The sequence below is a fragment of the Taudactylus pleione genome, unplaced genomic scaffold, assembly GCF_031769625.1.
Source record: "Taudactylus pleione unplaced genomic scaffold, aTauple2 ptg000007l, whole genome shotgun sequence".
NCBI classification, from domain to species: domain Eukaryota; kingdom Metazoa; phylum Chordata; class Amphibia; order Anura; family Myobatrachidae; genus Taudactylus; species Taudactylus pleione.
The window spans coordinates 21612690-21629047 of record NW_028284410.1 but is presented as its reverse complement, the minus strand read 5'-3'; positions in this window follow the sequence as shown (position 1 = coordinate 21629047).

Below are 16358 nucleotides of genomic sequence, written 5' to 3'. Positions count from 1 at the left end.
TTCCTGGAGGGTTTAAAAGGGGTGCACATATTGTCTTCTTCATCTGTGCCTAGTCCTTCCTTGCATCTCTTTACTGATTCTGCAGGTTCTGTGGTTTTAGGGCCTATTTGGGTGGGAAATGTTCTTCTGCCTTGTGGCCTAAACACTGGCAGGTTTAGTGTCGTACTGGCATGGAAGGGCTGGCGCATAAAGACAACTCTAAATAATGCCCATAATGACTTATCTTATGTTGGTATACAGTAGTTCTATTTGTCAAAAACTGTTATTGTCAACATCAAGGAAAAATATTATTTTGTTTTACTTTTTGCTCATTTACCTTCAAAAAGTATGTTCTTTTTAAACTGCCCATTTTTTTGCCAGATATGAGCACCATAAATTGCAAATGTGGAATCACCAATGCTGGCACTTCCGTTCCATAAACCTTTAAGGAATAGCTCTGTTCACTTTGTGATGCAGGCAAAGTCAACACAACTCAGAGTTCGGATCCAGGCAATTGCTGGGTTTCTAGTGGTGGCATCCTATTTACTTTATCTGGAGGGTATGTTTGATTAAGGAGAGGTTATTCAAAAGTAGACAACCCCTTTAGTATAAAAAAAACCCTTTCTAAATGTTATCAATACGTAGACATAATGTATACAATGTTGTGGAGAATACTCCATATAAAGGTCTTTTAAAAGGATGTAAAATGTGTTCTTTGTTCCTTAAAATATTTTTTCTGAACATTCTTTGTTCTCATCAGAGAGGACCATTTGTTACATTTTTAATAAGCAGTGTTGATTGTATAGCAAAATATATCACTGCAAGGACTATATTATCTGTACTGTATTCTATGAAAGTGATGATTTTATCATTAACTATGCCATGGCCACTTTTTGCTTAATGTGGAATACAAAGACAATAATTAAATAATTTGAGGGAATTTTTCCATTTCTCCTCTCAAATACACTATGTAGACAAAAGTGATTGGACACTGACAGCAAATAGATCAATGAGATTCTATTGATGTCAGTACTTTGTAGGTCCACCATGTGCAGTGATTACTGCAGACACAAGTTCCCGGACAACAGCAGCCGGTATGTTTTGCCATTCTGCCTTATGTACAGTGACCAACTGTGACACTGAAGAAGGTCGAGTCTGCCTAGAATGTACCTATCGCTCCAATTTGTCGCATAGGTTCTCAATGGTGTTAAGATCTGGCCAATCCATTTGGGTTACTGAACTTTCTGTATACCAGTCCAATGTCATCCTGGAAACATGACAGGTGGCATTGTCGTCCTGATAAAAACATTTGTTGTTTCTGTAGAACTGTAAGTGTATGGAACTCCCTACCAAGTGTTCTTATCCAAAATGCCACATTAGTGGCCATTTGGAACTCGTGTGCAATGGTATGCATGGTATGCGCTTGCACGGGGGTGTCCAATACATTTTTTCTTCATAGTATAGAATAGCCCCCTATCTGTTCCAGAAAAACAGTAAGTTTTAGTCATTATGGGGTTAAATTCTTCTTTCCATTCCTTGTTATTTGGTTAAAAGAAAATATAAGCACAAAGCTTCTTAATAACTGCACCCAATCACTTATTTTTACAGTATGATTTCATACACATACCTCTGCTGCTATTCACAAGTGATTCAGTGTCAGAGACATAATCCAATGTAATCTCTATCAGCAGATATACTGTATATTAGAATAGAAAGGAGAACCTGTTTTCGGTTATCCTGTCCTCTACTCAGCTCTATATTTCTCCCCCATCCTAAATGTATTTGGTATTGGAAACATTTTTATTATGTTTTATTTAACAGCTTTCTCTGTGAAACAAGGGTATCTAACAAATGAGTGGACCCATGTGCTGTTGGTTTCTCTGGGCCCCCCACCCCCTGGATGCCAGGTTGTTGGCGGCAATGCCACCTTTCTTTCAATATCTTCTCAAGTATGGCCAAGGGCAGAAGATTATTATTATTTTTACATTTTAAGGCACCAAATAGTTTCCGCATTGCCGTATAAGTAAAATACAAATTACTGAGAAACTGACATAACAATGACATAGTAATTGCAAGCAGGGGCATAGAGAGCCTGGCCGGGCCCTGGTGAAGGGGGCATGGCCTAATCGTGGGAGGCATGGCCACGCCCCCTTCAGCTAAAAGAAAGAAAAAACTTTTGCAGCGCCACATAACAGTGCTGCCCGCTGGGGAGAGGTACGCTGTGGGCCCCTCAGTCCAGCGCAAAGCCAGAGGGGTGGGCGCGATCAGTGTGATCGCTCCCCTCCACAGACATAGGAGACTGCTGCAGCTGCTGCTCAGCAGCCGCGAGCAGTCTCCCACTGCAGCCCAGCACACGCTGTGTACTGGGCTTCTGTGTGGGTGGGAGAAGTGAGGGAGAGAGGGGGAGAGCAGCGCCAGACCCGTGCCCCCACCGGACCCCTCTAGCAAGCCCGGGTAAATAATACCCACTTGCCCCCCCCCTCTCGGTGCCCCTGATTGCAACTTGTCATAACTCTGGTAGAGTACAGTGTAAAAAGCCAATGAAGTAGTTATGATGCAGACAAAGGTGAGGGTAGGGTGACTCCTTGTATCTTATTCTTCATGGCAAGTGTAGGTGAGTCAGGGGAGGGGAAGCACTCAGTCAGACTGTACCCAGTGAATGACGAGTACACAGAATTATAGTAACTGAAAGGGACTAGGAAATAGGAAACAATGAGCACTGGAAACAAGTATAGTGCTAGAGATAAAAACAAGGAAGGAGGGCCCTGTCCAAGATAGTTTGCATGCTAAGAAGATAGTACAGAGTTTTTGCTATGTCCTGCGCTGATGTCATCTTTACAAATAAATTGCCAGTAAGGTGGTGCCATCAGCAGAGAGCTAACAGTGGAACAGTGGCGTAACTAGGATAGGGCTGCCGGGGCTCGTGCCCTGGGCACTGTAGGACCGGCGGCGCGGGCCACTGTACCGGCCCGTCCTAGTTAGCCAGTGTAGTGCCGACCACAGTGAGTGTGGCCAGCACTACACATTTGCTCAGGACCAGCACTAGGCTTCCCTGCGCCCAGCACCATCCTGTGCTGCACAGCCGCGCCCCTCCCCTCCCCCTGAGCACTTACCTAACAGCGCCAGGCGAAGGGTGGGAGGCGGGCTCAGGCAAGCCAGTGCATACACACACATCATCGCCAACATGGCGGCGATGTGTGTGTTTCAGCAGCCAATGAGAGTCAGACAGACTCTCATTGGCTGCTTCTGCGCCCACTGCAAGAGCCAGGATGGAGCTCACTCATGAGCTCCCCCTTCTGGCTCCTGCAGTGGGTTATGGGAGAAACGTCATGATGTCATGACATCTCTCCCATAATGCAGAGCGTGCCAGAGGTGCGGACGGCGGCAGGAGCAGGAGCCGGAGCGGGGATTCAGGTAAGTGTTTTTTTTTTTTTAACTTGTGTTTCTGCACTACTGAGGGCACTGCATTGGGGGGGACACCTCTACTGGGGGGACACTACTACTGTTGGTACTGCATAAGGGGGGACATCTAATGGGGACTATTACTGGGGGGACTACTACTGGGGGCACTGCATCAGGGTAGCGACCTCTACTGGGGACAACTACTGGGGGTAGGACTACTACTGGGGGCACTGCATCAGGGGGGACCACTACTGGGGTGGCTTTACCGGGGGCACTACTACTGGGGGTACTGCATTGGGGGACCACTACTGGGCGGCACTGCATAGGGGGATCACTACTGGGGGCACTATCTAAAGGGCACTGTATAGGGGGTACCACTATTGAGGGGACTGCATGGGGGGACTACTACTGGGGGCACTGCATAGGGGGGCCCACTACTGGGGGCACTGAATAGGGAGCACCACTACAGGGGGCACTTGATAGGGAGTATCACTACTGGGGGCCTGCATAAGGGGGACCACTACTGGGGACACTGTATAAGGGGCACTGCACGGGCACTGCATAGGGGGGACCACTGCATGGGGCACTGCATAAGGGGGATCACCACTACTGGGGGCACTGTATATGGGGCACTACTGGGGGCCTGCATAAGGGGGACCACTACTGGGGGCACTGTATAAGGAGAACTAATGGGGGCTGTATAAGGGGGACCACTACTGGGGGTGCTGTATAAGGGGCACTACTGGGGGCCTGCATAAGAGGGACCACTACTGGGGACATTGCATACTGGGGGTACTGTATAAGGGTCACTCCTGGGGGCACTGCAAAGGGGGGACTGTATAAGGGACACTGCATTAAGGTGCATATGTAATGGAAAGGAATGTTCAGAGTGACGAGAGTGGGGTATGTGTCATGTTGACATGCTCCATTTTTAAGTGACAATGCCCATTTTCCATCGCATGCACCGTCGGCGCACTCACATAGGGGGAAGGGGCTACATTTTTCAATTTGCCTTGGGCTCCAAATACTCTAGTTATGCCACTGCAGTGGAAGAGTCTGTACATCAGTAATAAGTGGTTACTAGTCTCCAGAAGTAAGAGGAGGAAAGCCATCCTCCACTGTATTGCTCATACACAGTGAAGCAAGATGGCGCCATGCATGTGCAGCTAGGGTATCAGTGTCCACTTTTGTTAGGGGACAGAAGTGTCTCTTGAGGAGCCATGTTGTTAGAGACTGTACAATAGCACACTCCACTTCTAACAACCCCCTTGCTACATTCTTTTCCATTTTGCACAAATGTATGCATGAAGCTTTTCCATAGCAACCGGTATAAAAGGTGAGGTTAGACATGTAAAAGAATAACAATATATTAAGTAATCTTGGTTTGGCCTTCTTAATTGGAACTTGAGCAAAGTCCATCTTACTCATTTCATAGGCCTCAGCAACACCCTCTTGACTTTTAACCTTTGAATTGCTGTCACTGTTATGAATCTTGATACCTTTTACGTTCTTGACTCCTAACTCTTTAAAAGTCTCTTTTCCTACTTTAGACTTCCATTCACACCAATCTGTCTTTGACTTTGGGCTTTGAACTTCCATCGGTACACTGAATGCAATGTTTGCAAATTCCTCTTCATATCTTCTGGGTAGTTTACCAATATTTGATCTAACAGATGATCTTTGTTGTTAGTGAATTTACAAGCTAGTAGTCTCTGGTTTAGATTTGCCTCCAGCTGCTGCTACATGCTCTGCATGTCAAAGTTCAGTTTATCTTCAACTTGTATTGTCTCTTTATATACAACATCCCCTGATTTGACAAGTTTTCTTGTACTTGGATTCCATAATCTCTAACCCTTACTCTCATGGCAATAGCCAAGCATTATTGGTACTGAATATGAACAGAGGCAATGCTAACAATTTTCTCAGGTGTTTCACACTTGGCTTTATTTTTGACCAGACCTCAATCAGTGTTATGTTTTTCAGGGCAACTGTTGGAGAACGGTTATTTAAACAAACTGCTGTGAACATGGCCTCCACCCAAAACTGTCTCTCTAGTTTTGCATCCTTCAGCATACACCTTGCTTTTTAACACTGTTTTGCTCAGGACTATAAGCAATGGTCAACTGATGCTCTATTTTATTCTTCTTATGTAAAAAAGAAAAAAGTGATAGAGTCTGCACAAAGACACTTCTCCTATGTTCAGATTCACCATGAGTGGTCTGAAGTGAAACATAGGAGGTAGAGTTACAATAATTAACCAACTAATAGAGAACATTTTACCCCCTTTGTATTGTGAAGAGTTGGTGGTGCTCCCTAGAGTCAGATATACTGTAAGATATTTTAGAGGTAGTGAAAGAAGGCTTTTTGCTAATGGCACACCTTAAATTGGTTATGTGATGAAATGGTATGTTTAAAATGTAACCTTAATAATATATTAATTAAAATAAGGTGGGAGAAAGAGAATTAATATTCATTTTGTATAAAATACACATGGGGCTGTGCAGATTAATTTTAAATGCTATGCAATCAATTTTATTAGACAAAAAGTCCTGACTTATTTATTAATCTGTGGTGAATTTATGAATTCAGTCAGTGATTGTAGTCAATAAAGGACCAAGTGGCATATATATCTTGGGTAGTTCCAATCGATCGATCTACAAAAAAAGGTCTAGGTAGACACCAACTGGTAGATGGGCAATAGGTTGACAGATGCAAAAAGTCAACACAAAAGGTCGACATGGCTGAAGATCGACATGTGCAAAAGGTCATCATGTTCTAAAGGTTAACATTGGAATTTGTTTTTTAGGGTTAGGCACTTATTGGAGGGTCAGGGTTAGGCTGTAGAAGGAACAGTTAGGCACTTACCCCAAAGGTTAGGGTTAGGTACTTACTGGAGGGTTAGGGTTAGGCTCCAAGTGGAGGGTTAGGGTGAAGATTAGGGTTAGAAAATAAAAAAAACCCATTCCAATGTCAACCTTTTGACTATGTTGACCCTTTGTACCTGTCAAACTTCATCCATGTAGACCTTTTTTGCATCGACATTTTGTACCTGTTGACCTTTTTTACCTGTCAACCTATTGCACGTCTACCAGTTGGTGTTGATCTTTAGACTGTCTATCTAATTACTGTAGAATTTTTAATCCACACCCATCTCGGGAGGGAAATGTGTTTTCTCTCTAATTCCTCTTAGGTAAAAAGACTCCACTCACAAAATGGCATATCCCTCAATTTGTATTAGCTATAGGACCTATCAAGTAGCTTATGGGTAGTCCATTGTTCAAAAGTATATGTACGTGTGATGCTAAGATTGTGCAAATTGCTTTACATTATATTGTCACAAGATTGTAGTACTATTTCTCAATTATCTTAGTGAACCACTGCTTGTTGCAGGTGAAATGTCCTGTTGCACCTGAATCGATATACCAAGAGTCTTTTCTGTGGCACTTTGGGCCTCATTCAGAGGCGGTCGGAGGATGCAAGCGGTCGCTCAGAAACTGGGCGGCCTCTTGCATCCTGACCGCCCGCCTCTGTTTCGGTCATTAGGCTTTGGGTTTACACCCACAGCTCAAATGACCGCTAGGGTGATGGTCGCGATGGTCAGAGACCATCGCAACCATCAGGGCTTACGGTGAGACCCTAGGGTAGGGTCTCAGTTGTCGTAAGCCCCGGAAAGCTTCTGGCTCTGTCAGAGCCGGAAGCTCTCCACTGACATCACTAGTGATGTCAGTGGGGCCTCCCCCAAACGGTAGGCATTCCCATGGGAATGCCTCGGTTTGGGCTGCCACCCCCCCCGGCCCGCCTTCCAAACGGGGCGAGCTGTCAATCAACATCGACAGCTCGCCCCCTTTGGAAAGAGACCTGCTACGACCGGTGCTGTCGGTCGTAGCGGGTCTCACGCATGCGCACGAAGGAGCCGGCTCCCTCGTGCGCATGCGCACTTGACAAACATTGAGGCGGCTGTGCGGTCGTAGACCGTATGGCCGCCTTTGAATGAAGGCCTTAGTGCTGACTGATCACTGTCATAACATTTATGGCTTGTACAGCAGTGATGTGCAGTGAGGTAAATGGCTGGGAAGGCACTGGCTAGTATCAGAGCCAGATTTAAAGAGACATATATAAACCAGAGGGTTCATGTGAGCATTTTACAAAGGTGCAGCAGTATATAGTGCTGAAAATTTGGTGCGTTTTGATCAGGGATGTGCGGAAAAGGTAGACAGGGGAAACAGTGCCTCACCTGCCGTACACTTTTTACTCCAGAGTTTTGACTATAAAAAGGATTAGAATAATACAAAGAGACTTCCGGTGGGCGGAGCATCGTGTATGGCCGCTTTTTACTGAGGCTCCCTCATCCATATTAGAATCCTATTCAATCTGTACTCAAAACCTGTACTCATGTGGAATATTCTTATATATTCTAATACCTGAGAGTTTCAGGTTGACCAGGGACTATCTATTTTGGAAGGAGCTCCTTTGTTTCCCCGGAATTCAGCTTCTGAAGTGTGGCGCTCATGACCACCTTAGTTTTGGTGCGAATTCCAGGCTCAAATCTTTATATCCCAAAGAGCCTGAGCTGAAGACTACTTTACCCTCCCTGCCTTATCTCCCCCACCTTCAATATCTCTGCTACCTGCTGCCTGACTTGGCTGCCGAGATTGGGGCTGAGAGTGACTGCGCGGTTGCTGTGGTCCCACCTGAGGCGAAGAGTGTGCAGCAGGATCGGGAATGGTTGGAGACTTGCAAGGGTGTCGCTGAGTGACTTACCTCAACCCTGCTCTCCCTGGTACGTCTGAGCTGTTCCTCTGCTGGCTACCCGGCCGGCACCTATTTGGATGATCTTGTCCATCTGCTGGAGACACACGTGGCTGCTGCTCCGTGGGGACTGCCTGCTGTTCCTGGCTACGTGCTGTGTCCTGCTCAGCTTTTCCTACCCTGTGAATTGACATCTTTCATCTGCCGTTTGCTGTAGTTGGAAGGACTCTGCTTTCAGCTGCACATATCTGTGCCTGAGACTTTGCCTGGACAATATGAGGATCTGAAGCCCACAGTCGTTAAAGCTGAACTCACATTCCTTTCTGCCTGGCTGCCTCCTTTGATCTCCGTGCTGCTGCCTCTGCCCCTGCGATGCCTGGTGTTACTACTGTTTTGGGTACTGAAGTCTGCAATCCCCTCTAGCAGATATTGTATAACCTTTAACCTACACTGCTTTAAGCAGAGCCTTACATAAGATAGCTGTTTACTACCCAGGCTATACTGCATTTTAGTTTTTTTTATCCAAGTGTTGATTATCCGGTACGCACGATTTTGTTTTGGTACTTTCTGTTTGTTCATTGTCAGTATCCATTTGTCTGTACTGTACATTTATTTAACTATGGATCCTTTGGCTGCCTTTCCCATTACAGATACACCACAGCTGCCCCATTTAGTATCTCAGCTTTACAGCAAGTTGGATTGTATCTGGGTCTCTCTCCAAACAGTACTATTACGCCTTAACTCTATTTCCCCACCTGTCCCTGATATTCAACAGAATCCAAATGATAGCAATAGTGTACCACTGTTCTTACCGACTACTGTTCAATTTCACTCTCAGGTCCCTATTTTCCCACCCACTGATTTGGTTGAACTGAGTAGTCATGGTAACCGTTCCACCCTTACACTCCGCCAAGTACCTGAGGGACTCAGAAAATTTGAACTGTCCAATTTGTCTACCAATAACTTACCTCTTTTTCACTTTCCCCCATTTGATTATGTTCCTATGCTTACTGATGCCTGGAATTACCTGGGGATCCCTAAATGGCAGTCAGGCATTCACCTAAACCACCCCTTTTTCTTCCCTAGAAGAGGTGAGGGATGATGTTGAATATTGTCGGTTTGTCCATATATCTTCTGTTGCCTTATGGTTACTCAGTACAACTAATTTGACACCACCCGGATCACATTAAAACCATGATTTACGTTGCACTCTTCAAACTTCTTACTGTGACTAACCCATTTTTGTTGCCACATACAATAAGTCTCATAACCTATAACAGTCATTGTAAATATCTCTAATACCATTGTCTATTGGCTCATTCTATCATTTATAATATGTATTGTGCCTTATTAAAAACTGTGTATGTTCTTTCTGACCCCCATACTTCATTTCCCATGCCATGTTTGCTATTTTTTATTTTATTTTTTTACTTGCCGTTTTTGTATGCTTATCTACACTAGTATGTTTGAGTGTCTCCTTGGAGAATTTGTTTTACTCTACCCAGGCTTCTCGTTCACAGCTGACACGCTATTCTTTACCATTCCTTATATGTAATGTCTGACCTGTTTTATACATATGTTATACAACCTATAACATTTATCATTGAGACCATTTTTGTTTGGCTCTGTTCTCCTCCTTATTTTTTCCCCCTCTCCCCATGACTCTCATTATTGCTCATTATACCATCTAGTTTTGGATATATTGAAAAATTTAGAAAGTTTCTTGTTACGCTACTGTATTATACCTATTTTACATGTATATCTGGATTTACATCTTTATTCAAACTTACTAATAATATAGACTACTGTTTTTCTTATGTATATGGCTACCCCTTGTTCTCTGCCTATGATTCATCATACCATATGTCTGTTTCTATGGCTATATACCTTTCTTTGGTCCATTGTTATTGATAGCTACTGACTCAGATTTTATTTTGAATATTTTTAAGAACTTTCAATAAAAACATTTTGAAAAAAAAAAAAAAAAAAAAAGAATAATACAAAGAATATATTTATAATATTTTCTTTACATTTTCTTATCATTTTTATAGTCAAAATTCTGGAGTTTACCTAAGTATGACAGACCTCACCTGACCACAGATTACTGCTGCACAGGATTGACTTTTACAGTTTGATTGCTTTGTGACCAATTATAGCACTTGAACTTACAGTTGTCTCAGTATTAGTTTCACAGTACAGGTTGAGTCTCCCATATCCAAAATGCTTTGGACCAGGGGTATTTTGGATAATGGAATATTCCGTATTTTGGAATTGCATACCATAATGAAATATCTTGGGAATAAGACCCAAATATACACACAGAATGCATTTATGTGTTATATACACCTTATATAGACAGCCTGCAGGTAATTGTATACAATTTTTTCAATAATTTTGTGGCTCAAACAAAGTTTGTGTACAGAAATTAAATTCATTTGTTTCATATACACCTTATACACACAGCCTGAAGGTAATTTTATACAATATTTTTAATAATTTGTGCCTTAGACACAGTGTGTGTACATTGAACCATCAATAATCAAAGTTTTCATTATCCAGTCATGCCAAAATAATTCCATATTTCGCAATATTCCGTATTTTGGAATATCTGGATATGGAAGACTCAACCTGTATACACCAGGGAAGTGCAGTCATGGTGACAGGGTAGGCAGAGCCTCCCCTATCATACTCCCTCCCCTATCATACTCCCTGTCATGCTCCAGAGTTTTGATATAAATGTGTGCCTCCCCAGCCATTGACCACACCTTACATCAATGGTATACACGTTCTGGAAACTGGAATAATTTAGCTCTCATTGTGACTGTTGTTAACTTTGGAGTGTTTGCCTCTAATACCACTAGTCAAACTCTGGTGTTAAATTCTGAAACTTGGCTGTTGCTATTTCTTCATCATCTATTTCTCACCAACAGACGTTAACTGTTGAGAAACAGACATCATACTGTCTTATCTCTGCATTCATGTAACTTCATATTATACAATGCACATCTCAAATGTATTCTCCTCTTGAGATTTCCAGTCTGATATGCCTCTTTCAATGCAATCCACATGTCTCTAGCTGACATTTTTCCTTTAATTATGGAATACACATACAAGCCTATGGTACCCATGGCTCAATCTATTTCATTTGAGCTTGCACTGTCACCAGGATCTACTGTTACTTTCACCAATCTTTCCCACTTAAGTTGCATCTCCATAGCAAATCTCCATGTAGTTTTTTGCACCTTTAAGTTTTGTGAACCCCATCATAGTGTAATTCCTGTATGTATGCTCGCTCCTTATAGCCATTATTATGCAGCCCTGTAAAATATGTTTACAGTGACATTGTTCTGCTTGAAACACACTCTGCTTGTTTTACTGTTTGCTGCTCTGGCATTTACAATGAAATTTCACATGAGCTTCTGCACTTCCTGTATACCCTCTGTGTGACACCTGAGCATTTGTGTGGGCCAGGTGTCTTTTGCAGTAGAATTTGCTGGGTGTCTTATGCAGTAGTATGCACTGGGTGTGTTTATATAGTTGTGCACTCTGGGCCCATAACCTGTTGGAAAGGTGTGTACAACTTGGTGTGCTAGCAGAGTTGTGTTCCCCAGGGTTGCCAACTTTTAGCTCCCTCCTTCCGGGAGGGAGCCGTCGGGCTCCATCAGCGGTGTGGCGTGTCCCGATAAATGACATGAAAACGGGGGCGGAGCATGGACGTGTCAGCGCTATCACGTAATTGCAGCCCCGCCCCCACTACACAATGCCAAGAATGATGGCATTGTGAAGCAGGGAGCGGGGCCACGATAATGCGATTCAGCGCAAATCACGTCATATGGTAATTGCGGGAGGGGGGGGCAGATGGGTTGCCAGGGACCAGGAGGCTTGCCTGCCTTTCCAGGGGGCTGGGAGCGGCACCGGTAGGCTCCAGGCCAAAACGGGAGGGTAGGCAAGTATGGTGTACACACCAGTGGATATACAGTAAAAAAAAACCAGGCTTCTAGTCCAGTGGAACTTAACCAGGATGTGTGGATTATTTGTGTACAGCCATACTCACAGTTACACTGGTTTGTCCAAGACATGATGCGGAGCTTGTAGTGGAGCAGGGTTAGGCAGCTCACCAGCCAGTGACTGTATCATTTACTGCGGCAATGGCGAAGGCACTAGAAGAGCAGTAATAAGCGGCTACTGTTCTCAGGAGCTAAGAGCCATTCTTCACTGTATCGCTCATACACAGTGCTCCAAATGTAAAATTTTCTAGAGACGTGATACTGTTGAATTCCCCAGCTACTTGAAACTCTGTAAATCAATCCAACAGTATATGCTAGTGGAATAATTTAAAATTATCTTGGGAATAATTTAACACAAGCAGAACAATAAATGTAAATTAATACACTACCTTCAACAGCTTCTCTATATCGTCCAGCATCTTTTATGGAAAAGAATAATGTCAATGGTTTACTATCTTTATTATCTCTACTGATTTTCTGTGTCTGTTATGGACATTACGGAGAAAATCACTGTCTTGTTCAAACATCAGAACACTACAAACACATATTGTAAGAACCCACTTAAGGCCTCAGCCCACAGGTTGTGTGTCTATAATAAATAAGCTTTTAAACCATTTTACGGTGCTTTCCAAGTTTCATTAATAAAGCATACTTCAAATTAAGCCTTAGGCTTATATTATTTTACCATGAAGCTGTGACTTTGAAAAATAGAGCTATAGAAGATCTTGGCATGAGAAATGTATTTGGTGACATTTCAGACTCTTAGGCTTTGTACTCATGGCTCTCCAAGGAGTTAAAAAGTGGTATATACCAGCTGGTATCTTTAACTCACAACACTTTACAAATGTTCTCCACCTATGTGAACCATCAGCGGGTTCCCCAAAAGTGTAGATCGATATTCAATCTCTCCCGGTTTAAATCACAGGGGGTCGGTGCTATGCGCAATAATTTTTAGCACTTCAATTTGTATAATATATAGGATATTGATATATAGGTGGGGAATGCACAGGTGCACATTATGTATATGTGTAAGCTTGCACATATATATATACACATTTATACATTGATTAATTGAACTAATAATATTTATAAATGTATTTTATTTATTATATGTATATCCTAATAGACACATACACAGTATCACATTTGAATTAATCACATTTTATATTGTATATAATATAATATTTGCACTAAATCTATTATTATTTCTATCAAATATATATAGGTTAAAATAGTTAGAATTATTATATTTTATTTAGAAATAATTGTCACAATTTATTATTATTAATTAATTAATTAATTATAAGTAGAATCCCTTATAATAAAGATACTATTTAGGTGAGTTATTTTCGTAACTTAACACTTATGGGTCAATACAATCTGATAATATATGAATGAATCATAAGGAGACCTATCAGTGTTGTTAGTTTCCATTTTCAAATGAATGACGAGTGATGATTGGTGGTCTGACGTATAAAAGACCCGGGAAGGAGAGTAGTCGGCTTGCCTTTGTGATAAAGCTACAGCGAAACGTTCGTCGGCGTTTGAGCTGTATTAATTCTGACAAATGTACTCTATTAATTAGAGAATATGTTACATTGTATACTAGATAGATGCTAACCATGTGCCTGCCCACTGTGATGTTGTACAGTGTAATAATGTGGCAGTGAGATTGTACGTTGGTACAGGAAATTTATCGTTGCCCGCTGTGAATATATATGACGTGACATCGGGGCGGCATGCTGAGACTGTGTCTGTATGATTTAACTGACACAGCTTTAACCTGTAACGGGCTGTAGTGTGGGAACGCCACATGTAGTGATAGATGCCCGCAGATCGAGTGAGAATGTGCTAGTACGGCTGCTCACAGTGTATCATTTCGGGCAATATTTAACTAACACAATATCAGTTCATTTGTTACAGCTAATGTAGCTCTGGTATAGGTAGTGGTAATAATAGGTAATAGGTGTGTATCTGTTAAGACAAACATAGCCACAATATAGGCAGTTCATTAGGAATTATAACCAAGCCTATATTAATGTAACAACTGCTTGTGAGCTATTCCAATTAGTGTATTGGGCACCTTTGATTTTGTAACAAAATACTCAATAAATTTGTTACTGTATCTAGGGGATGGTTACTAACACAGGATCAACCAGGATGTTAGTTAGACATACAGTATATTAAAGACACACAGTCTGGATCTTATTGTAAGGATTACATCCCAATAATAGATTATATGTTGTATTGAGATCAAATAAATATATATGCTTATATGCTACTAATAAATTGAGGATCAGTAAAACAACATATACAGATACTCTTGCCTTTATTCCACTTTATGAAAATTCAATGGTTACAATACAATTATACAGTATCTCATTAAAAATACGTGATACAGAGGATAATACAGCTCTTTATTTTAATTTTCATTACTTTTCTATCGTTTTACTTCGCTGATTTTAACATGTCTATTTAATAATGTATATCCAATAAAAGTTATATTTTAATATTATTATACCTATATTGACATTGCTGTGCATCCAAGTGAATGGACTACTTTTTTCTTTTTGGTGTTGTGTACTAATTTAATGGTCCAGTGATAGCACCCCTCGTAATTATCCTGAAAATTTAAGGGAATCATGACATTAAAAGGGTTATGTGTCATAGGTATTATGTGTTGAACATTCTGGTGCGTCCTATTTGTTTTGTTTTGTGTTCAATTTGTATTTACTGTTTCTATGCAGTTTTCTAGGGTCAGCACAGAGATAAAGATTTAAGACAAATAGTCATATAATCCCAATTTTGTAATTATTCCGACTGTTCATCCTGTTCCATTAATTTTGAATTTTAATAATTTGAAAAAATGTATATATCACCAAACTGTAATTACATACTAATCATGAGTGATCCTACTTTTAGTATTTCTCGTGAGATTGGGAATCGACAATTACAAATGAATGTGAATAAAGATCAGATATTATTGGATAATATATCAACAGGTTCCACAGATAACTGGCTTGATGATTTATTTCATTTAAAATTTTTGTGGCTAAAACAAACTAAAACCTTTTGAAGTAAAACTACATTTGAAAGCTATATTAAGCATAGTTTGACTCCAAGGGGTTTAAGGCCGAAAATCTTTCCTGCCTATGAATTAGCAACAGAAGATCTCAGTAAAGAATGGGAAGGATCTCTATTAAAGTGCTCACAGGAGTTGATGCATATCCTAATAAAACATGATAGTATTATGTTTGAAAAATATACGAAAGAAATAGAACTTTTAGGTGAGAGATTAAAACCATTTGAAGGTTTGGAAAGATTTCAAAAAACGTTTGAGAATTTAGGAATGAAATAGATCAAAATGAAAAATTAATTATTGACCAGAAAAGAAGAAAGTTTTCGAGAGACAAACAGGATTATGCACAAGACTCAATTTTCAGATGGAATAGAGAGAAATTTAGGAGAAAATCAGAATCCAAGAAAGGTTATTCAACCTCAGAATTAGAATCCTCTGACAGTGAAGTACCAAATACAGCATATGGAGGAAAGAGTTTTTTAGGGAGAGGAACAGAAATAGTGGAAGTACCTATAGGAAACATAACAAGAAAACACGCAGACGGGGTCAGAATTTTAAGAGAAAAGAAAAGAAACAACAAAACAAAATGGGAGGAATTACCTCAGAGGCAGAGAAGAAACTACAGGAGATAGATCAATTAGATAATTTGAGAATTATTAACCCATCAGATAAAGTTCTGAATAAAGAACATATTTCCCTACTTAGTAGGGGTTTATCATTTTCACCTGAAAAGAATTTGGACAGGTTTGAATGGGAAAAAGATCTGAACCTCTTTGCACGTAAACTACTCTTACACAAATTCTTTAAGAAAAGATCAGAATACCCCTCCAAACCCTTACATAAAGATACTATAGCTGAGGTCACATTGGATGATGATGATGATATAGCAATCTCTATATTGGAAGAGCTAGCTGGAGAAACATCTGAGAGTCAAAATGCATCAAATTATATTAGACCAATTCTAAAAAAACAGTCGACATTTGTTCCAGACATTAAAATTTGTCCACAAGTGGAGGTCTATGTTAAATTGGTGTCAAAAGAATTAGACCGGTTGATATGTGATAAGTTGAAAGACCAAAATCTCAGTAAAATGGAATTAAAAGCTCTAGAGGAAATAAAGAATTGGGAAGATATAGAAATCA